Below are 25,612 nucleotides of genomic sequence, written 5' to 3'. Positions count from 1 at the left end.
TGTGACACCAGAGGATTACTATCAAGGTCTTGTTTTTAACTGACATATGGTTATAAATGTCTGCTGTATTGCTCACCCTGAAGAAGATTCAAAGTATTAATTGAAATGTGTCAGGTTTCCATTTTACTGGGAGAAGTTTCTCCTGAATACAGTTGAAGTTATTCCCTTGGTCAGTTTTATTTATCGATACCATATTGTCATGCTATGTACAAAGAACTTTCTTTGACATTTTAAGATAAAATTTAATAAAACAGCAATTTTAAAATAGTTGTTGTCGAACTTTGGTGCTTGGAAAATGTATTCCCATTTCTGTATGGAATTTACCTATTGCTTATTATATAGAGTGAGAAATACCTTACCACGCAGCTTTCTGGGATGGGAACGTGAGAAGCCTTTTACCAGAAGTTATATAGGCAAAGGACACACCTCTCCACCCTGCCACTTCCCCAGTTATGCAAACCATGAATAATTAATATGCAATGAAGTGGTTAGTTCAACTTACAAGTGCTTCTATTCAGTGCAATTTTGCCTTTAAGTGTTGTTCACACTAGTGCATTGCAGGAGTTGATACAAAATCACATGCTTTCCCGTAACACATAAAAACATGCTGCCCTTTTGCAGTTACACTGCAGTACCATTATTTCCCTACACATTATGCTAATCCACATGCATTCACATGCGCCAAAACTCATGGTACTAAAGTTCTGGGCATTTTGGTGTGCCATGATTTTTAAAATGTCATGCACTTCCTTTGCGCCTTTCTCACACAGAGGACAGCGTAATGAAATTAATGGGCTGTCCTAAACACGACGTGGAAATGCGCCAAAAAAAGCCTGAACACCCTTGTCGCACCTTTGAGGTGGGAATGGAGCCTTATACTGTCTTTTCAAAACAACTAATGCAATCATGAAACATTTAGTTTAAAGTGGTATTAAAGTGGTTGTAAATGTACAAGGATTTTTACCTCCATAAATTCTAAGCATGAAGGTTAAAAATCTTCTAAATGCAGCTCCCCCAGCCCCCCTAATACTTTCCTGAGCCCAATCTTGATCCAGCGATGTTTACGATATTAGAGGCTCTCTCACTTCTTATTGGCCTAGAGACCGCAGTGGGAGCCATTGGCCTCCTCTGCTGTCAATCACAGCCAATGAGGAGGAAGGGGGGGCAGGAGCGAGCTTGCTATGGTGGGCACTCAGGAGGGGGAGCGCCATTGGGGGACTTTGAGAAGAGGGGATCGGGGATTGGGGCAACACAATTGCACAGAGCAGGTAAGTATAATATGTTTGTTATTTAAAAAAAAAAAAAAAATGTTTACAATCACTTCAAATCCAGCAAACATTTATTATATTGCAGAGTACCAATTCTTAGATGTGATGGCTGCATAAGTTGTTTCTTTTTAAGGATTTCTTTATTCTATTTTCATCTGGTGATCTGGCAAGTCAATAGGTCTGTTGTTTTTCAAAAGAACAAGGTGTCTTGCAGATGTGTAAAATCTTCATCTCAAAAGCAAAAAACTGTTTGCTGTAACTGCTTATAAAGTATTAGCTGGAGTTCATCTTCAATTTGTTAGTGTAAAACTGCTAGTACATCTAGTACTCCCTTCCCCTCAGATTGACAATGCTGCTTTCCAACGGTGCCCTTGTGCTCCTTCATCCAGAGTGGGGGCACTCAAATACAGGAGGTGTGTTACTGGCCAGATCACCATGTGAAAACAGGAAAAAGAAGCTAAAAAAAAGGCAGCCACCACATGTAGTCATTGATAATTTGAAATATGTTCCATTTTTATTTTTGGGTTTAATACTGTGTTAACATAACACTTTGGTTAAATAGACCATTTTTATAGACATCTATAAAGATCAAAAGAGATAGGAGGAAACAGGGACAGAGGCATTAGGTTCCAAAAGAGGAACAGTACATTCAAATGATGGACAGTTGGGAGCTGTATAATTCAATCCAAGGATACACTGAATTAGGCCTAAGGAAACTGCTACTTAAAGGATAAGTTCACCTTTCGTAACATGTTACATGTTACACCCATGTTCAGGTTCTAACATGTTACAAAAGGACCAGCCCCCCCCCCCTCCCAGCTAAATGTCACAATTTAAAAAAAAAGTGGCAGTGCGGGACTTCGCCCGCTGGCCGCATCATCCATTCACAGTTTTCTGTGAAAGGGAAGACTACAAGTTCCAACATCCTTTGTGGCTGTTGGCTTGTAGTTCTCAATTAACTACCGTGATGTTTTTAAACACAGTGGTAGTTCATTGATTCTTCCTGTCAGTGTGTATCTGCTGATCGCTGGTGCAATGTTCCCAAAACAAAAACGATTAAATGCACATATTTTTTACCTGAAAAAAATGTGCATTTATTATTTTTTGTTAAAAGGTGAACTTCTCTTTTAATTCCTTCATGAACGCCCAGACCCTATTTTTCATTTTTGCAAGTATTTATGTAACTATATCATACATACTAGGGGGGGGGGGGTACAACTGGGGGAATCAATGGTGGAGAAGGATCAGGGAGTTCTGGTAGATCACAAGCTTAATAATGGCATGCAATGCCAAGCTGCATTTTCTAAAGTGAGCAAAATCCTCTCTTGTATTAAAAGAGGTATAGACTCCAGAGAGAGATATCATATTACCCCTGTGCAAATCATTAGTAATACCTCATCTGGAATATGCAGTTCAGTTTTGGGCACCAATTCACAAAAATAGCATTGGGGAACTGGAGAAAGTACAGAGAAGGGCAACCAAACTGATAAGAGGCATGGAGGAGCTCAGCTATGAGGAAAGATTAGAGGAACTGAAGTTATTCTCTCTGGAGAAGAGGAGATTAAGGGGGGTTATGATCAACATGTATAAATACATTAGTGGTTCATATAGTGAACTCTGTGTAGAGCTATTCACCCTGAGGTCATCACAGAGGACAAGGGGGCACTCTTTACGTCTGGAGGAAAAGAAATTTAATCTCCAAATGCGGAAAGGTTTTTTCACAGTGAGTCCTGTGAAAATGTGGAATAGACTTCCTCAAGAGTTGGTTCTGGTCAGCTCAGTGGATTGCTTCAAAAAAGGCCTGGATTCTTTCCTAGATACACAGAATATAACTGGATACTAACATTTATAGGTAAAGTTGATCCAGGGAATATCTGATTGCCTCTCGGGGGATCAGGAAGGAATTTTTTTCCTTGCAGGAGCAAATTGGATTATGCTTTGCTGGGTTTTTTTTTGCTTTCCTCTGGATCAACTGTGGGCATAGGATTGTAATTTTTTTTTCTTTTTTTAAGGTTGAGCTTGATGGACTTTTGTCTTTTTTCAGCCAGACTATGTAACTTTGACATGTGTTAGTAAAACTGTACATAAGATTGCAACTTATGTTATGTACTATTTTGAACTAATTTTACCAAATGGTCTTGAAAGTACAATTTTACTAACACATACCAAAATTGCAAATGTGGGTTCAGACGTTAAGGTTTGTTTTACCTTCTAATGAAGGGGGTCATCTTAAACCTGTGACCCTAATCCTAATTATAACTTAATATTGCTACTGAAGGATGAACTCCAGCTTTACATTCAGTCTTGTACAGCTCCTCTCCTGTACGGAAATTGGTTGCTTGGTGTACACCTTTCATTCGTTCAGTTTCAGTTCCTTCAATCGGGGAGGCTCAGAAATGCATGTGGGCTTTACCTAGGACAGTCTGAATGCAAATACAGCCTGTCTACTCTTTCAGACTGACATCCATCCATTACAGCATTTTGATATTTCTATAACTCCTTTCAAGAGCAAGTTCCCTGCTTCATAAGGACTGAGGGTTCATGAGAGGAGTACTGTGTCAAGGTGCGCTGATGTTTTCAGCCATAATCTACCTGCTTTACACAGAGACCCAGGGATGACCTCACTGGGTCTAAAAGAAGGTATATAATGAAAAAGGAAAGATTGTATTTAAAACATTTCATTAGTATGTTGATGAAAATAGGAACCAGAGGGTGCAAAATATAAGCAAATTAAACATCAGTTTTAAATAATCAAAGTAGATGTCTGCTTATAGTACTGAAATAAACTAAAACAAAAAAAAGGCACAATGCCATTGCTGTCTGTTTTTTTACAGTCTGCACAATCTCAAAGTGTTAAGCAAGTGGAGAGATTTGTGTAGCAGCATTTATGTTTCACTATTTACCCTCCAGAGAATTTACCTCCCCTTCCTGACCAGGCCATTTTTTGCTATACAGCGCTGCGTTACCTTAACTGACAGTTGTGTGCTCATTCAACACTGTACATAAATTTATATCCTTTTTTCCCACAAATAGAGTTTTCTTTTGGTGGTATTTGATCACCTCTGCGGTTTTTATATTTTGCGTTTAAAACAAAAAAAGCCTGGCAATTTTTGAAAAAAAAACCCCAATATTTTTGACTTTTTGCTATACAAAATATCCAATAAAATAATTTAAAAATCTAATTTCTTCATAATTTTAGGCAAAAATGTATTCTGCTACATGCCTTTGCTAAAAAAAATCCCAATCATGTAAATTAATGTTAAATTAATGTTAAATGTTAATGTTAAATTAATGTTAAATTACGTGGAAGTTATAGTGTCTACAAATGGCGGTATATATACTGGAATTCTTTTTTTTATTACTAGTAATGGCAGTGATCAGCGACTTATAGCAAGACTGTGGGACTGTGGCAGGCATTCTGACACTGGGTGGGAACTGACTAACTGTCACTGACATCCCAATGACACTAATACAGTGATCAGTGCTAATAAAAAGCACTGACACTGTACTAATGACACTGGGCAGGAAGAGGTTAACATTTGGGGTGATCAAAGATTTAACTGTGTGCTGTTTTACTGTGTGTGCCCTGTGTGTTTTACTAGGGAAAGGCATGTCCTTGCTGGCAGTAGAGAGACCTGTGTTGTTTACACACAGGTCTCTCCCCCATCAGCTTTGCCCGACGATTGCCAGGTGCTGGTGGGGAATCTCCAGCCCGGACCCGGTGATTGACATCCCTAGCTGCCACTGGCGATGCGGGTACGTTGGGGCGCACGCCCCCTACCTGGAAATGCAAATCACGTATATATATATATTGTATTGTTTTAACTTGTTAAAGTCTATAATAGATCTACACTTGTGTGTGGTCATTTCTCTCTGGTAAGTGAACATAAGTGAACTTACCCCTGGTTACTTGGCTATGTATCAGTGATTGATAAAAGTGGCAAAACTTCTTTTTTTTTCATTTGTTACTTCGTTTGTGGATCAGCAGGGAGGTAAAATTTTCAATTTTACTTGTGTGCCTTTAATAATCAATAAATTCACTAGCCCCATGTTTGGTATTTCTTTGTAATGATCTCCTGGCAGAGGAAACAACAGTCAACTCTATGCTGTTCAAGCCCAACATTGCTGGCAACAGTCATCTCTTTGCCAAAACTCTAGCAAAAACTATAGCTATGCACTTAAACAGAGGCACTGAAACCCTGATGAACAGGACCGTGTAAGACTTACGCCAAAACACAAGGCCAATGGCAGTGTATGTTTGGATTCTCCAACTTGTTCACATATATAAAAAGAGACAGTAATTGGCCTTTCTGTTGACTTTAGATAACTCCTCTGTCCATATTTTAGCCTCCATTTCAGGAATGGGTGAGCTCCCACTACAGGGTCTTCTAAGCACCATGCGATTTCCCTCCGTCTGCGTTTTAAAAAAAATGTGGTGAATCCTTTTTCCTAAATGAAATACATTTGAATGGGCTGCTGTGCCCGTACAAACAAAGCTCTCAGAGCTGCTTAGGTGTAAACCTACCCTTATACAATAACAGGTCTCCACTCAACCTCCTTTGACATTGGCAAAAGAACCAGAGAGGGTTGCCTGCTGTCCCCGCAGCTGTTTGAACCACCGACAATGGCCATCAAACTAAACCCAAACATACATGATCTTGTCATGGCTGGATAGGGGCATAACATTTGCCTTTTTGGGGATGATGTTACCATGTTACTAACCAACCCACTCATCTCTCTGCCCAACCTTCTCTCTCTGTACTGGATAGGTGTAAACATTTTTCATTTCTTTAAATTAATAGTAAATTCCAAACCCAACTCTGGAATGCCTTCCTTTTTCTCTGGGAATCCACTTGTTTATCATATTTAGGAATCTTCCTCACATTTGCTTATGAAAGCCTATACTCGGGTAATTATCCTGCTCCATAGGAACAGTTTCAACTACCCACTGAATAGTGGTAGAAATACCAAATCTTCTGGCTAGGACTATTACAGCAGTAAAAATGACCTCTCTTCTCAAACCCCTGTATTCTTTTCGCATTTTTTTCAAGTTTAAAGTGGAACTTTGGTCTCTAAATTAAGTCGTGCTAGATAACTTCAGGCTGGCCCCTTTTGCAGGTACAGCTATGTAAAACATTACAAATAGGTGCCTATACTGTTTAAAATACAGTAATACGCTGTCTAAACCTGCTGTGCACATGCTCAGTTGCTTACTATTTTTCGTCACTGTGCTGAAAGTGTAGATACAAATCTGCTGACAGCCTAAAGATTTAATGTTGTTCAGGGGCTCTGGACTTCAGCAAAATGGCAGCCTCCAGCAAGAAGAAACAGGAACAATGCTGGAGGCAATTTACAGAACACACCAATTTTGGCATAATTATTAACGTGGAATGTACATTATGTTCCTTGCTAAACAACATTATTTATATCAAATTGTTATGGGTAGAGTTCTGCTTTAATGTTTGTGAAGCAAACAGGGTGTAAAATAGCAGGGAGGTACAGGTTGAGGCTGAAGAGAATCCCAGGGGTAGAAAGTGCACCAACATCTAGTTATACAGTCATGGCCAGAAATATTGGCACCCCTGCATTTCTGTCATATAATGCACCACTTTGCCCTGGAAATTGTTGCAATTACAAATGTTTAGGCATTCTCATATTTATTTTTTTTGTTTGTATTGGTATGACACAAAAAAGTAGAGAAACAAAAAGCCAAATCTAACAAATTCCACACAAAACCCCAAAAATGGATTGGACAAAATTATTGGCACCCTCAATTTAATATTTGGTAGTGCACCCCTTGGAAAAAATAGCTGAAATCAGTTGCTTCCTATAACCATTAAAGAGTTTCTTACACCTCTCTACTGGAATTTTGGACCATTCGTCTTTTGCCAACTGCTCCAGGTCTCTCAGATTGGAAGGGTTCCTTTTCCCAACTACTGTTTTGAGATCTCTGAGGCACTCTATGAGATTGAGATCTGGACTCATTGCTGGCTAGTTCAGTACTCTCCAGTGCTTTGTCTGAAACCATTTCTGGATGCTTTTTGATGTGTGCTTTGGGTCATTGTCCTGCTGTAAGACCCATGACCTCTGACGGAGACCCAACTTTCTGACACTGGGCCTTACATTGCACCCCAGAATTATTTGGTAGTCTTCAAATTCCAAAATACCATGCACAAGGTCAACATCCAGAGCCTGAAGTAGCAAAGCAACCCTAAAACATCAGTGAATCTCCACCAGTTTGACTGTAGGGACTGTATTCTTTTCTTTAAAGGCCTCATTTCTTTTTCTGAAAACAGTATAATATGTGGTTTGCCAAAAAGGTGTAACTTTGTTTTGTTTGTCCACAGCACACTCCCCCAAAAGGATTTTGGCTTCCTTAGGTACGTTTTTGGCAAACTCCAATCTGGATTTTTTATCCAGATTTTTTTAGCGGTTGGGGTCCTCTTGGGTCTTCTACCATAACATCCCTTTTCATTCAGATGGAGATGTATAGTGCGAGCTGACACAGTTGTACCTTGTGCCTGAAGGTCAGCTTGAATTTGTTTGGAAGTTGACCAAGGTTCTCTAGCCACTATTTGAACAATCCTTTGTTGCAATTTTTCTTTTTTGTCCACATCCAGGGAGATTAACTACAGTGCCATGGGCTGTAAACTTCTTGAAAATGTTGCACACAGTGGACACAGGAACATTAAGATCTCTGGAAATGGACTTGTAACCTTAAGATTGTCCATGCTTTTCCACAATTTTTGTTCTTAAATCCTCAAACAATTATTTGCCTCTATTTCTCTTCTCCATGCTCCATGCTGCACACAGAGACACACAACAGAAAAGTTGAGTCAGTTTTTCACCATTTTAACTGGTTGCCAGTGTAATTTCTATATTGTCAGCACTTGTCAATTGATACAGGTGAGTTTAATTACAAATTACAGGAGCATCACAAACTTGGAATGCAATTCTTTCTTACAATTTTGAGAAGGTGCCAATAATTTTGTCCAGTCCATTTTTAGAGTTTTTTGTGTAATGTGTCAAATTTGGTTTTTTGTTTCTCCACTTTTTTGTGTCATACTAATACAAACAAAATAACATAAACATGAGACTGCCTAAACATTTGTAAGGCCACTTTCACTATGATGGTCCGATCGGGTCCGCCTGTCAGTTTTTCAGGCAGACCTGATTGGACCATCCATAGACCTCTATGGACCGGCGGGTGTCAGCAGACAGGTGTCCGTGGACATCCACTGGCATCCGATCTGATCTTGTATGTCAAAAACAGATGGATGGGGATCTGGTTCCCATCTCTGGTGGATCGGAGTGGATGGCAGTCGGATGGAAACAGACAGCCGGTCCATTTCCATCTGACCGCCCTGAAGAAGACAGCAGGCAGTGTCTGTGTCCACTCTGCAGCAGCAGAGCGGACACAGATCTGTCATCCGTCTGCTCAGCAGGTATCAGGTATCAGCAGAGAGATCCCCCGCTGAGCAGGAGGATCCGCGTACGAGTCCGCCCCGTCTGGACGGGGCCTATCTGCAACAATTTCCTGGGTGAAGTGGTGCATTATCTGACACAAATGCCAATATTTTTGGCCATGACTGTAAATAAGGTAGCATGCTTGTCTATAAAAGGTTGCTCTTAAAGTAGAACTATGATCAAACTATAAATTCACAAATGTCATGTAGATTGCCCATACCAATGTTTCCAAGTACCTACTTGGACATTTTCTAAATACCTATTGATCCTACTAGTAGAACTTTGTTTTGTAGGATGACAATACTATTCTTTCTGCAGTGAAATCACTGCAGAGTTGTTGCACTTCCAGCAGCTGTAGTTGCTTTTAGCTGTTGGCACCGTTGACAGTGAATAGCCATACTTAGCTCTGCCTTCAGCCCTTTGAATTCATAGCACATTTATGTATCTGCAGGAGATCATGGAAAAAGATGTAAAAGCCCTGCTCCATCCCTCCCATTTTTTCCTTAAATATAGGCTAGTCCTTCAGTCAGATCTATCTTGAGCCATATGGATACGTTACAGAGAAACCTTTTTACTGTGTCAACCTTCTTAGTGTCTCTGTGTATTAATAATGAATTTATGTGCTAACTACAAAGGTGTAAGAAAGGAAAACTTGTCTGTTTCTTGATTTCGTCTTATGACAGATCTTCTTCAGATATAAGGAATATAATTAACAGGCTTAGCTAACAGCAAATAATAAACAGACAGAACTTTGATGTACTTGCTATGGTTTTTTTTTTAGGTTCTTCAAGTCAGCTGTGAACTGGTCACAAAACTGGGTTTGTATGCTCTGAGCAGAATTAATTATATACTCTGACTCCAATTTCCTGCAGTAAATACATCTAATGCTAATAAGGTGCTTTCATATTACCATAATAGTTTTAGTCACCTTCCAATTGTCCTTTCTCCATGCAATTTCAATTCCTGAAACTAAACTCCAAACAGACAGTTAAATATGAATTGGAAATGCATGTATTAGAACTGTTTTACTTGCCAGAGGATTTCTTTCAACCAGCCTTCTGATCCAGGCAAACCTGTCAGCAGACACAGCCAGGTCCTGCAATCAATGGGACATCTCTACAGACCACCTGCAATGCAGTCTGACTTTGAAGCCACTCCACTGAAGGAGGGATGAGATCATAAGTTCGGTCTCCTCTCCCTTCTCTATCAGGATCCTTAAATAGACAGACAACAATGTGTAATGTAGTAGAGTCTGATAGGCTACACCTTTTTTCCCAGTGTGAGATTCTACACTACAGTCAAGAGCATAACTAGAAATCACAGGGCCCCCACAGCAAAAAAAAAATACTATAGTACAACTCGCTAATAATCATGGCAGGTGACAATGGACTCAATAGCACTGCAGTGAAGTTAAAGTATTTTTGTGGAGTAGGAAGCAAGTAGTGGTAGTAAGTGTGGAGAATTAGAGTATCTATTGAGGGGGAGGGTGGCTGTTAATCAGCCGGGGGGCTAGAGAAAAGGGATAAGTATACATTAAGGGTAATCAACCTTTGAGAGGGGGAAATCTACCAGAACAACTGATGTCAAACATCACCGGGGTGCGGCACCCTATTCTTTTCTTGTTCAAAAGCATAGTACCAATAAAAAGTAAGGATGGCATAAAGAGAACTCAGAAAAATATAAGAAATGAAATGTCACTGTAACAGTATAAACTTAGCCAACCATAAGGCCTGTTCATACTTGAGTGATACTACGTTGCCTTTTTTTGTGCGTTTTTTACATCATTTTTTTGTAGCAGAACCATTCATTTGAATGGGCCTCCCTCTGCTTCAAAACTGCGGTAAAGAAACCCATGTACCAAATTTTGGATATGAGTCAAGCACGTTTTTTGTCACTCGGTTTTTCATGGCAAACACGCTACCCATGTTGGTGGTGCCGTTAAGAAATAATAACACTACAAGGTTTTGCATGTGTGTTTCTGTTGTCGTTTCCATTACGCACAAGTGTGAACCAGGTCTAAAATTTAACTTTGGTAAAACTTGGTATTCACTTTCATTCACAAGTTTTTTTCATGTCTGGAAAGTAATTGGTCTACCCAGGTATGATGCAGAAGCCCATCATGAAAGCAGAACAACTGGCACTGCTGGCTGACTTGGTCAGAAAAGTGGTTCTAAAGGCTCAAGTTTTTTTTATCTTCATGTATTCTGTGCATGAAGGTAAGAAACCTTCTGTGTACAGTGGACCTCCCCCCCAATCCCTTACTGAGACCCCTCCAATCCAGCGATGTTCTTAACAGCTTCTGCTGTCTGGGGACTCTTCCTCCTCATTGGCTGAGACCTTTGGCTCCTGCTGCTGTCAATCATAGCCAGTGAGTCAATGAGCAGAGAGCTTTATGAGTCTTATGGATGCATAGAGCAGTGGGTCGGGGATGAGAACGCAGCAGTGCCCCAGAGCTAGCAGCTTTCCTTGGGGTCAGTGCTCAAGGGGGAGGAGCACTGTCGGCGACCCGAAAAGAAGAGGATCAGGGCTGCTCTGTACAAAACCACTGCACAGATCAGGTAAGAATAGACATGTTTGTTATTTTAAAAAAACAAAACAAAGCTTTATTGACACTTTAAGCTATGGTTGGGCTTAATTCTGGTCTGGCTGTCTGGTCAGGGTTCTTACTGTTTTATTTGAGTTTTGGTCTTGTAGGCTGGATTGAATTCTAGCTTGACTGACTGGATTCAGTTCTGGTCTGGCTGGCAGGGCTGAGTTCCAGCCTGGTTGGCTGGATGGATTTGGTTCTGGCTTGGTTGGCTGGTTTTCAGGAAAATGTCTACTGCATGCTTAAAGGATAAGTTCACCTTTAGGAACATATTACATGTTCCACCCATTTTTAAGGTGGAACATATAACATGTTCCCACCGCTGCAGCCACTGCTCTCTCTCCTCGTGACACCAGTATGAAAACAGTGTGGCCATACAAGGCTCCTCAGTTCTGTGAATGAATGAACTACAAGTCCCGACAGCCTTTGTGGATGTTGGCTGGTAGTTTTAAATGAACTACCATTGCACTGTTGAGTTCTGTGGTAGTTCATTGAGTCTTCCTGTCAGTGTAAAACTGTCTACTCGTACAATATAGGGGCACACAGATTACACTGACAGTCTGCAGGAGACCTGCATGGCACCAGCAATTTGCTGATCACTGGTGCAATGCTTTACAGGCTCCAAAAAAATAGTAAATGCACATTAATTTACCTGCAAAGAAATGGGCATTTGTTATTTTATTTTAAAAGTGAACTTATCCTTTAATTTGTGCCACTGCCGCCACTTGCCTGGTGTAGTGTTTGTAGAGTTTACTGTTGTCTGTTTTGGGTGGTGATAAGCTAACCCTGCCTGGTTAGTGCCATAATGCAGCAGCGCCAGAGTGGGTCTGGGACAGTCAGAGGGATTCACAGGTCTTAAGGCCGTTGGGCCAGTGACATAGCAAACACACTATGCTCCAGATCACAGAGGTGCTACAGTTAGCCTACGCAGTGGTGGGGGAGGCTCTGGAACTGGGTGGACTGCTGAAGACAAAGGTTAAGCAACTGACTAAACAAAAGGCAGCCAGAAAAAAGCTTCTATTGCTTGCTCTGCAATAGATGATGTCATCATTCAGAGCCTGGCAGAGGAAGTGAGTAATGGAAGTCTTCCTCTGCTGGTTTTATGTTAACAAGTGACAGTAACAATCAGCTGGGCTGTCACTGCTTCAGCAGGTTCCAGCTGATGGAGGTCTGAACGAGGAATGATTTAACTACAAAGGCACCCTGACCTGGCCTAAGACAATGAAAAGGTGGTTATAGTATTTAACACCTGTGTTAGGCTAAAAATCAGTTTCAGTAGAACTTGAATCCTAGTCAGGATTTATGTGATTCTTGCTATTACATACGATGTCCCATCCAGCAATACCTGTGCATAGAGGCTAATGTGAAGCTTGCACACCTTATTGTAAAGTGAATTTAAAACTCTACTTTTTTGACAGTTAAGACAATTAATATTGTGCTGTCATGCCTTTTACTTTTTGTGTGCCCCACCCCAGAGATTGCTTGGACAGCTAATAATAGGGCCAGAGAGCCTGTCCCAGATACACAGCAATTTAGGGGCATTCCTAACAATATACCAATGTCTCTTAGTAAGGAAAAAATCTGATGTTCAATAAACAATATTGAGACACAAACCGGATCTTCAGTGATTGAAATACATGCTCATAATAGATATAATCTCTCTGATTATAGAATCATATTCTTTATTTAGTCAAAATATCTACATTCATGTCATTTGTTTTGATATTCAGTAGGCTTTCATCCAACTTGGATGTGTCCATCTAACTTAAGAAAAGTGAAAATGGCCATTGATCAAAAAACTTTAGGCAGATGAAGAGGATGGCTTGCCAGAAGTTGAACCCAGTTGATAAACTTTGCAAAAAGATGGTTGTGAATCACTGCATCTTTTAGTGTCACCAATGTATCTAACAATTAATCTCAAAAAGATAACAGGATGCAGTATATTAAAACTGATGCACTGCTGCTGTGTTAACCTTGACATGGAAAGTGACAGTGTGGATGGAGGAATCTCTATCCACGGCTGTGTGAAAACCTAAACAGTGACTGTCTGATTGGGTGCAGTCACAGTTCAGTCAAAAAATTTCCATCCAGCGCCTTTGATTTTGTAATCGAAGTATGTCGAGTCTTACTGTATGGTCCTGGATACCTATGTAGCAGAAATTGTATGAAATTTGAGCAGTGTTTGCCAAGAATTGCCACCTTTTCTTTGTATCTACATTTTGCACATGGACTGGATGATGGAAATCAGCAGAGCTTCATTCACTAAACTCTGGGGGAAATGAGTGCAACTGCACTTGCAAGGTGCAGAGCTTATTTGCTTTTAGTAAATCCACACCATACAATTGACATTTTTCAGTTTTGTGTTTACCTATTTTTTTGGAGTCTCACTTTAAATTGTCCTGAACCCATTGCAAATATGATATCGCCATCAATCTTTTTTTCCCTTAATAAACACTGATTCTATCCCACGCTTGCTATTACAAGGGGTGATGTTGCACACTTATGATCAAGACTGCAAAAAAGCAATGTGAAGATTGTTCACATCTGGTCTATATTCTTAGCAGATGTGGCCACTTCCAAGGCACATACTTTGAAGTTTTTAATCTTAATTTACAATTTTCATGTAAGAATAACTTCAGTGGCAACTGTTTAAAAATGATCAAACCATTCTTAAAATGTACATATATTTTTAGAACAACACGTCTGTAATTTTATTTCTTTTTAATGTGTCATAGTTAATTACAGAACCAGAATAGGCAATGCTTGAAATGTTGTGGTATGTGGATTACTAGTGTAATATGCCAGTTTTAAAATAAAAGTCTGGCTGTTACTGCTGTAAGGTTTGAGAGTTTTTACACTTGTAGCGGAATTTTAGAATCAATCACATGTGAATCATACTAGTCAGTTACTAAACATTTCAATAGACCGTGACAATTAGAAAAAAAATTAGGCTGGATATTAAAATAAAATATGTACTTTATTTTCCTGAATTGAGTTTTGGCTTTATTTCCTTACCTTTGCAAATTGACATATTCAAAATAGACATCTAAGATTGTATTATGTATGTATGCACATCATATAAGGAGATGTACTTACATTGTTCTGGCTTAACAGAAGCCTGCGTGGATATGTGTATGTCCTCATGAGTATCTCAAGGAGCTGTTTGATTTGGGTCATGCTGACTACAGTGCAGTTCAGTAAACATAGTGGGTAGCTGTGCAGGGGAGGGAACAGGCATGCCAGCCATTAGCAGGTAATAAGTGTTACAGCATAACCCCCCGCTCACAATAAACCCGACTTTGAATTCGTGTGACTTGCAGTGAAATCGCACGATTTCAAAATCGGGTGACCTGCCGATTTCAGTTGCGATTTGCAAGACATCTGACATAGATGTCTAGGCAAATCTCAACAAAAGTAATGCATGTACTACTTTAGAAATTGGTGCGGCTCTGACCAAGTCAGAACCGCACCGATATGACTACTCTAATAGCAGACAATAGGGTGTGACTTGGCATATGATATGCAAGTCACCTGGCATGCAAGTCGCATGCCAAGTTGCACCAGATGTGACCGGGGTGTAAATATTGGTGGCACAGGTGGGCACAACTTGGGTTTGCAGCAGCTAATAAGATTCTTGTGTGTCACAGTTATGAGAGAGTGCTCACCAGGATTTAAAGCCCTGGGTGTCCCTAATAAAGCCCTATTTTTACTGTATGTATTCAATAACCTTTAGAATTGGTTTCATTTGTACTTAAACTAGAATTACAGTGGTTCTAAAGTCAAAACTTTTTTTACATTGATGCATTGATACATTTCTTGCATTAAGGTAAAAAATGTTTAGATAGCAGTATACCCCCTCACCCCCCCCCCCCCCCCCTCCTTATACTCACCTGAGTCTTTACTCGATCCATCGCTGTGCCACTCTGCAGTGGCTCTCTCCCTTCTCCCCACTCTCACAGGCGTTGGCTCCTGCTGCTGTCAGTCAAATTCTGTGATTGGCGAGCAGGGTGCGGGCCAAGCCGCTCTGTCTGTGTCTACCCAGACAGCACAGCTCGGGAGTGAGTTTGCGGGTTTGCCATGATAGGATGCAGCTTCTTATGGTGGCACACCAAAAAGATTAGGAGCTAGGAGTGCCCGGGGGACCTGAGAAGAGGAGGTTTGGGGCTGCTCTGTGCAATTCCTTTCCACAGAGCAGGTAAGTGAAACATTCCTGTTATTTAAAAAAAAAATAAAGAGTGCTTAGTCATTTTAATGGCTCTTACCCAAATACCAAAAATGGAATGCACTATATATTGGAGCTGACTAATCTTTAGATGGGGTGGATGTATTTGTTTTCTTTTTTCAGAATCACTAGGAGAAAATATACAGTAGGAAAACAAGCTTGATTGTGTAAATAATGAAGCCACATTTTTTGTTTTGGGGTGTAGATATGCTTTAAGTAGCTCCAGGTTGATTAAATACCCAACTGTGACTGACAGGTACGGAGATTCCGTAGCCTCCCTAGTGGTCTGATTATGTCAGTATTTCTGTGCTCAAAGCGGTAAATTTTTTTGCATGGAAATATGTATTTTTTTTTTTGTAGGCCTGTAATTTTTAGGAATAACTCACTGAAATCTGTCCGAACAAGAGTCTAGTAAACATCCTGGGTATGTTAAATTTTGAAACACGAAATCATAAACTATAATTTAATAAATAATCATAAAAAATAATATAATAATAAATTTAATTCAATAATATAATCAAACCAGAAACACTGAAATTTGAAATATAGCGCCAAGTTCGCACATCACTGAGCAAAGTCGCAAAATCGTTTTCAGTGTCTGCTGACGAATTTCCCCACGAATCATTATCACTCAGTTCTGCAAGTGGTTCTAATTCACTATCGCTGTTCTCTAGCTGGTCTAAAAATGCTTTTGACCCAAAGGGACGCTTTTTGAATGCCATGGACATTTCTCAGTTTCAAGGCAGAAAGAACTGTAAAAATGCAGGCAGGGCACAGGACAAAGCACTAGCGACAAAATGTATGTGAAATAGTTTGATACAGTAATGTTTTACTATGTGATTTTAGTGTATTTAGTGAATGTCACTTTTCACATTTTTTAATTTCCCGCCGTTCCGTCCCCGTACGTCCCGACGTCACAGGGAACGGAACCCAGAAGACAGATGCCGGCATTGGCCAGAGGACATTGCCGGGGACACTGCAGGAGGGACATCGCGGGAGCGCAGGACAACGTAAGTGAAGAAGAGATCCCGGAGCAGTGCTGCAGGGTATTCCCGAGTGTAGCTCGGGGTTACCGCTTGTGGTGCTGAAAGTTTATCCTGAGCTACACTCGGGAATACCGCCTGTGAGGTTAAAGCATGTGAGCAGTAAAGTCATCATGTAAATATGTATGTTGTTTTTGCAGGGTTTCTTGAAATATAGTTATGGAATTAAGTGTACAGCCCCAAGCTGGCCAAACATATTGAATATATGAACTCCAACAACGGTTTAGTTGGAGGACCCAGCTGATTGGATGTATATTGAATGGACTGTGTAAATAGACACTTGTGTCACATAGTTGTTTATTAAATCCGAAGGAGAACATACACAGATTATACATCTTAATAGTATCATGTGACCAGCTTTATTCAGCTGTGGGCCTTTCTACCTTAGAATTAAAAGCTGACCAAAGTCAATGCATGCCCTTTTATCCATTCAGTTCCCTTTTGATAACAGACCAAATATTCAAATGTACCGCACTTCGCTGATGCCAAAGTATAGTGGAATATAATAAAGTTAAGAGAGGGCAATGGATAACGCAGGTAAAACATATTTCAGTATTTATCAGGAATAAGGCCCCTTGCACGTGAGCTGTCTAGCCCCTGTTTGTGCCATTCTAGGATTTTAGTGCGCCCAGAAAGCACAGGTGCAGCATCTAGCTGCTGTGTACTTGCATTTAGTGCACTATGCATTCAGGGACAAAGGCATACAATTAAACAGGTACACTTTAAAATACCCATTAAAAGTGACCAGTTGTAGGACAGGAAAGTGTGAAGAATAAACAGATAAGTCTCTATACAGCAGCGGTTCTCAACCTGGGGGTCGCGACCCCTTTGGGGGTCGAACGACCATTTCCCAGGGGTCGCCTAAGACCATCGGAAAACACATATTTCCGATGGTCTTAGGAACCGAGACACCGCTGCAGTCTCCGGCGATGTGTGGGCGGGATGATACGCTGCTGTCACCTGGCCACACCTCCGGGATCGCTCAGCAGCTCCGCCTCCTCGCCGCTGATTGGCCACCGGAACTGTAGCTCAGGAGAGGCACACAGGCGGCCAATCACCGGCGAGGAGGTGGAGCTTGGAGAGGAGGAGCCGAGCGGCAGCGCGCGTACATCAAAGAAGACCGAGGGAGCTGCCGGAGCGAGTGAAGAGGAGAGCGGCCAGAGAAGGAAGACAGCTGACAGGTAAGTGAGAGAGCGAGCCCAGGCTGGAGCAGGGGTCAGCAAAGTAAGTATCATTGGTGTCAGTGGGAGGAATAGTGCCCCGTCATTTGTGTCACTAATACCAACGATGGGGCACTATTCCTCCCCCCACTGACACCAACGATGTGGCACTATTCCTCCCCCCACTGACACCAACGATGGGGCACTATTCCTCCCCCCACTGACACCAACGATGGGGCACTATTCCTCCCCCCACTGACACCAACGATGTGGCACTATTCCTCCCCCCACTGACACCAACGATGGGGCACTATTCCTCCCCCCACTGACACTAACGATGGGGCACTATTCCTCCCCCCACTGACACCAACGATGGGGCACTATTCTTCCCCCCACTGACACCAACGATGGGGCACTATTCCTCCCCCCACTGACACCAACGATGGGGCACTATTCCTCCCCCCACTGACACCAACGATGGGGCACTATTCCTCCCCCCACTGACACCAACGATGGGGCACTATTCCTCCCCCCACTGACACCAACGATGGGGCACTATTCCTCCCCCCACTGACACCAACGATGGGGCACTATTCCTCCCCCCACTGACACCAACGATGGGGCACTATTTCCCCCCCCCTGACCCCAATGATGGGGCACTATTCTCCCCTCCACCACACTGACATCAATGATGGGGCACTATTCCTCCCACATACACCAATGATGGGGCACTATTCCTCCCACTGACACCAATGATGTGGCACTATTCCTCCCACTGACACCAGTGATGGGGCACTACTCCCACTGACACCAGTGATGGGGCACTACTCCCCCCACTGACACCAGTGATGGGGCACTATTCCTCCCACTGACACCAATGATGGGGCACTACTCCCCCCACTGACACCAATGATGGGGCACTACTCCCCCCACTGACACCAATGATGGGGCACTACTCCCCCCACTGACACCAATGATGGGGCACTATTCCTCCCACTGACACCAATGATGTGGCACTATTCCTCCCACTGACACCAGTGATGGAGCACTACTCCTCCCACTGACACCAGTGATGGGGCACTACTCCCCCCACTGACACCAGTGATGGAGCACTACTCCCCCCACTGACACCAATGATGGGGCACTACTCCCCCCACTGACACCAATGATGGGGCACTACTCCTCCCACTGACACCAATGATGGGGCACTACTCCTCCCACTGACACCAACGATGGGGCACTATTCCTCCCACTGATACCAACGATGGGGCACTATTCCTCCCACTGACACCAACGATGGGGCACTATTCCTCCCACTGACACCAACGATGGGGCACTATTCCTCCCACTGACACCAACGATGGGGCACTATTCCTCCCACTGACACCAACGATGGGGCACTATTCCTCCCACTGACACCAATGATGTGGCACTATTCCTCCCACTGACACCAGTGATGGAGCACTACTCCTCCCACTGACACCAGTGATGGGGCACTACTCCCCCCACTGACACCAGTGATGGAGCACTACTCCCCCCACTGACACCAATGATGGGGCACTACTCCCCCCACTGACACCAATGATGGGGCACTACTCCTCCCACTGACACCAATGATGGGGCACTATTCCTCCCACTGACACCAACGATGGGGCACTATTCCTCCCACTGATACCAACGATGGGGCACTATTCCTCCCACTGACACCAACGATGGGGCACTATTCCTCCCACTGACACCAACGATGGGGCACTATTCCTCCCACTGACACCAACGATGGGGCACTATTCCTCCCACTGACACCAACGATGGGGCACTATTCCTCCCACTGACACCAACGATGGGGCACTATTCCTCCCACTGACACCAACGATGGGGCACTATTCCTCCCACTGACACCAACGATGGGGCACTATTCCTCCCACTGACACCAACGATGGGGCACTATTCCTCCCACTGACACCAACGATGGGGCACTATTCCTCCCACTGACACCAACGATGGGGCACTATTCCTCCCACTGACACCAACAATGGGGCACTATTCCTCCCACTGACACCAACGATGGGGCACTATTCCTCCCACTGACACCAGTGATGGGGCACTATTCCTCCCACTGACACCAGTGATGGGGCACTATTCCTCCCACTGACACCAGTGATGGGGCACTATTCCTCCCACTGACACCAGTGATGGGGCACTATTCATCCCACTGACATCAGTGATGGGGCACTATTCCTCCCACTGATACCAACGATGGGGCACTATGCATCCCACTGACATCAGTGATGGGGCACTATTCCTCCCACTGACACCAGTGATGGGGCACTATTCATCCCACTGACATCAGTGATGGGGCACTATTCCTCCCACTGATACCAACGATGGGGCACTATTCATCCCACTGACATCAGTGATGGGGCACTACTCCTTCCACTGACACCAATGACATGGCACTACTCCTCCCACTGCAAAATTACAGTTATGAAGTAGCAATGAAAATAATTTTATGGTTGGGGGTCACCACAACATGAGGAACTGTATTAAGGGGTCGCGGCATTAGAAAGGTTGAGAACCACTGCTATACAGGATCAGTAGGAGGGCAGAAGAACTGTTATCTTCAGCAGAGTAAACAAATAGTACCTATTTACTCACTATGCTCAAATGCAGATGCAGCCCCCTTTAACTCTATTTCCCACACCTCCCTGGCTTACTAAACTTGCCAGGGAGAAATTTATTTGCCACACCTGATGAAAAAAAGGTACATGGGCAAGGGAGCCTAATAGCACAAAGCACTACCTTCCTCGAGTGCTACCAGAGTAATCCAGTTCCAGTGGGGTAGCCCTTCATCCTCAAGCCTTGAATCCCTCTAGATTTTTGCCTGTGTTACCAGAGCTACTCTGGATTTCACCGAGAGGAATGTCTGTAAGAGTAAGCACAAGTATCTACAGTAAGTTCTGAATGTTTACTAAAGTACTGATTCTCAGCTTGACGTTCTGTTGTTGTGCAGTCTTATAGAGCTTTGCAGCCATGTCACTCTCAATGAGCTACAGAGACATTATGGTAAAAAAGAGTCAATGTTTGTGCAGATTTCATCTTTTACATTATGGTAAAAAAAGAGTCCATGTTTGTGCAGATTTTTTAATATTCTACAGTGTATGCATGCTCTTTGTTATTCTAAACCTGTTTTGCATTCTTGACTCTAACATTGCACCTGTCTAATAAACTGCAAATTACAGTTACTGCTCGCATGGTCATTTGGTGAAATAACCAGGTTTTCTGTGTGTGAGACACTGTATTGTTTGCTTGCACATCATGGCATGGAAGTCAGCAGAGTGTCGCCTCATTAACTAAGCTAGGCAAAATTCCCTTGCAAAGTACACCATCCCTCGCAAAGTGAACAGTCAATTTGCTTTTAGTAAACCAACCAAATACAGTACAGCAATATCTGGGTACAGAACTTTGATTCTGAGAGAGAGAGTGTTTATCAAGTGGGATCAAAGTGCTCACCAAGTCAAATTACTTGAATTTTCTCTTAAATGTCATCAAAACAGTCACATCTCATATTTATGTAGCCCTTGCATATTCCACAGTGCTGTGCCAAGGATATTACATGTAAAAGCCATTCATGTATTGTGACAGATGGAGTGCTAGTCCATCAGTCAAGGGATCCAATATAAGAGCAGTATGGATTTTATAAATTCAAAGAGTAGAACCTTAGAGCAGAGCACCACTCTGCTTAGGTTAGGGATACCACAGGCATCCAGCAAGGGTGAACAGATCAGTGGGCTGTACCTTGAGGAATCAGGAACCAGACTGAATATGGTTAAAATAAGGTTATGGCCAATGACACACTTCCAACACTAACAGCAGTCAACCATAAACAATGCAAGTGACAAATAAACTTGATAGTGCAAAACCTCCTATCAAACCTAATGAACTACAGTATATACAAAATGGAGGGAACACACATGTACAGGACAATGTCAGGACAGGGACAGGGGACCAGGTACTGGGAGCAGGATACAAGGAGCAGGTCAGAGGAACAGGTCTCAGGGTCAGGTACAAGGATCAGACTCAGGCAGGGACATGGCTTGCTGGAAGAACACTGAAGCACAGTTATGGGTGGCCTTAAATACCTCCCAGCAACCCATGTTAGGTGCAGCTTAATTAAATGGAAAGCCTGGCTGCTGGGAGACATCGGCTGGTGGTCACCGGCACTGCACCCTTTGACTGGTCAACCAGCAGGTGACCCAGGTAGTGACACAAGTCCTGACAGTAACGTCAGATAAAAAATAAAATAAGCTTCACTATGGTATAGACTTTATTGACTCCTTTAGAAGACCACTCTTCTAATATTTGGAAACTCACCTTTTGGACTGAACCCAGGAGGGTTCCTGATTAGCGGGATATTACCGCTGTCCAAGTGGACGCCTAAGCCTGCACCTGCTGGCAGACTGTTAATGTCCATGTGTTCTTTGACAGTTAAATATGACTCTTCATGGATGGTTATTTACACGCTTGAATGTACCACCATTGTCACAGTTTGAAACTCTTTTTTGATTATCTTTGTGACTGTTACTGTGTCCAACTCCTTAATAAAACTTTGTCATTTAAAAAAATATTTGGAAACACTTTTAGATACATATAAATATAATGTGAAAATGATATAAGTAAAATGTGAAAACAGAAAACACCCTTTCACCTACACTAATTCCAAATTGGAAAAAACTTTCAACCCCCTGAAAGCTTAAACTCAAATCAATAGATCCAAACAGGAATCTCCCCTCTTTCAATAAATAATCCAACTAATTGTGTAACACAAAATATTCCCCATGTAATTTCTCCAAAATCATAAAGTCCAGTGTCTCTGTGATTTAAATCCAATAATATAAAAGTCCACTGTCTCAATAAAGAAGAAAAATTAAAATAAATAAAAAAGTATATTTCTTGCAGTGTTGGTTGTTGTGAAGAACCTCAAAAATAAAGAAACTCACAATAGTGCATTACCATAATATCACAAAAAAAAAAAAAAAAAAAAAAAAATATATATATATATATATATATATATATATATATATATAACACATGCACACACAAATGTGTATCATAAATTGTGCAACCTTTAAGTGAGAGAAATATATATTAAACACTTGTGAGAACCTTCCAAAAAAGAAAGGTAATAAAACACTCGTGCTCATAAATTATAAAATCATGAAGTGATCCACTTGGTGAGATTCCTACCCACACGTGACACTTCTAGTGAGTAAGGCCAATATACCCTTACCAACAGTAGATAGAACTCACGCCTTTTATATATATTAACTGGAAATCCTCCAAAGATATTTTCTCCTCCTCTCCTCATTCGCTTCCTGTTAGGATGATATTACCATGCCTTCCACATACATAGGTCTATGAAGCATGACGTACCTCCATATATGTTTAAAGTTTTAATGAATCCACTTGCATTTGGAGTTGAAAATATAAGTAGTATAAGTAGTACAAACAATTTTGGACAAACCCCACTGAGTGGGGATTACCAGGCAGTTCCCACAGTTTCCCAGGCAGTCCACACTCGAGTGTCCAGTGATTCCTCAACAAAGATGGCCGCTGTGACACTTCCGGTTCCTGCTCCTTGCGTATGACGTCACTTCCTCTTGACGCGTTTCGTCACATCCGGGACTTAGTCATAAGAGAGACTAAGTCCCGGATGTGACGAAACGCGTCAAGAGGAAGTGACGTCATACGCAAGGAGCAGGAACCGGAAGTGTCACAGCGGCCATCTTTGTTGAGGAATCACTGGACACTCGAGTGTGGACTGCCTGGGAAACTGTGGGAACTGCCTGGTAATCCCCACTCAGTGGGGTTTGTCCAAAATTGTTTGTACTACTTATACTACTTATATTTTCAACTCCAAATGCAAGTGGATTCATTAAAACTTTAAACATATATGGAGGTACGTCATGCTTCATAGACCTATGTATGTGGAAGGCATGGTAATATCATCCTAACAGGAAGCGAATGAGGAGAGGAGGAGAAAATATCTTTGGAGGATTTCCAGTTAATATATATAAAAGGCGTGAGTTCTATCTACTGTTGGTAAGGGTATATTGGCCTTACTCACTAGAAGTGTCACGTGTGGGTAGGAATCTCACCAAGTGGATCACTTCATGATTTTATAATTTATGAGCACGAGTGTTTTATTACCTTTCTTTTTTGGAAGGTTCTCACAAGTGTTTAATATATATTTCTCTCACTTAAAGGTTGCACAATTTATGATACACATTTGTGTGTGCATGTGTTATATATATATATATATATATATATATATATATATATATATATATATATTTTTTTTTTTTTTTTTGTGATATTATGGTAATGCACTATTGTGAGTTTCTTTATTTTTGAGGTTCTTCACAACAACCAACACTGCAAGAAATATACTTTTTTATTTATTTTAATTTTTCTTCTTTATTGAGACAGTGGACTTTTATATTATTGGATTTAAATCACAGAGACACTGGACTTTATGATTTTGGAGAAATTACATGGGGAATATTTTGTGTTACACAATTAGTTGGATTATTTATTGAAAGAGGGGAGATTCCTGTTTGGATCTATTGATTTGACTTTTAGATACACCAAGATATTCTGTAGCACTTAGATGATTTTAGGTACATGGAGCATTTTTTTTTATATAGATAAGCTTAAGTTATAATATTTAATTCTTTCTAGCTGATTTACCCAGTTTTGAGAACTTTCTGCTGATGCTTGTAAGATACTCTCATACAGCTCTGCACACTTAAAGTTTGCATAATGTGAATCATTGCTTTTAATGATACGCTGGTTCACAGTGCCAAATGTTTTTATAACTTCAAGCTTCTTACGTAGATGAGACCACAGTGGTTATCAACTGTTATTTCATGAATATTTTGCTTCAGTTTATTAAGCACCCTTTGAGAGTCCAAAATAGTGCATTCCATGAGGGTGATGTGATGAACAGCTTTTAAATTGCCCAATTTCCACAATTACCACAATAAATCAATAGATCAGAACAGATGAACACAAGAAACCCTAACAAATATGGGAAAACATGGAAATATCTCAAAACTGGCAAAACTACTTAATTACTACTACTTACTTATTTAACCACTTGTCCACCATGGTGTTTATAAACATACCTTAGCAGACAAGTGGTTAAAGTGGTTTTAAAGGCAGAAGGTTTTTTACCTTTATTCCTTATGGATCCATCTCCACCAACCCCCCCACCCCCTTTATACTTACCAGAACCCCATCTTGATCCAGCGATGTGCATGAGAACAGCGGCTCTGCTGGGTCTCTCTCTCCTCATTGGCTCAAACAGCAGCGGGAATCACAGCCAGTCAGCCAATGAGGAAAGAGCTTGGAATGGGGCTGATCCACGCTCTGTGTGTGAATGGGCAGTGTTTATAAAGCATTGCACCCGTAATCAGCAGATTGGATGGGCAGTGCCTGGATCTTGCAGACATTCAGCAGACAAACTGTCTGGTCGAACTTTGTACAGGCTGGCAGTTACTAAATGGCAGAAAGAATCAGCAAACTTCGAGATCGTTCACTGGCGCCCTCGCAGTCAATTGAAAACTACAAGCAGTCAGATGCAATGGCTGATGGTACTTGTAGGCACTCATTAATAAGAAACTTTTTTATTTAACTGTGACATTGGGTGCAGGGAGAGGATCCCTGGCCCACTGTCACAGGGAGGGAGGAAGGAGAGCACTTTAAATACAGATGGAATATGTTCCAAAAGTTCCTTTAACCGTTTGCCGCCCGCCCTGTGGCCGAATGGCGGCCGGCAAATGTCATCAGCGTTCCAAGTGGATGCC

The 25,612-nt window shown here is 41.8% G+C and overlaps 1 protein-coding gene across 1 annotated transcript in view; it reads left to right on the top strand.

The window, feature by feature from the left end:
* The window catches only part of UST (uronyl 2-sulfotransferase), a 405,047-nt gene that overhangs the window by 151,330 nt on the left and 228,105 nt on the right, over positions 1-25,612 (top strand). The gene's annotated exons all lie outside the window — the stretch shown is intronic.

Source organism: Staurois parvus, unplaced genomic scaffold (genome assembly GCF_062004578.1).
Source record: "Staurois parvus isolate SC_StPar_1 unplaced genomic scaffold, SC_StPar_1.0 ptg000059l, whole genome shotgun sequence".
Lineage (NCBI taxonomy): Eukaryota > Metazoa > Chordata > Amphibia > Anura > Ranidae > Staurois > Staurois parvus.
Note: the sequence above shows the minus strand (reverse complement) of the source record. Positions and strands in the feature narration are given on the sequence as shown.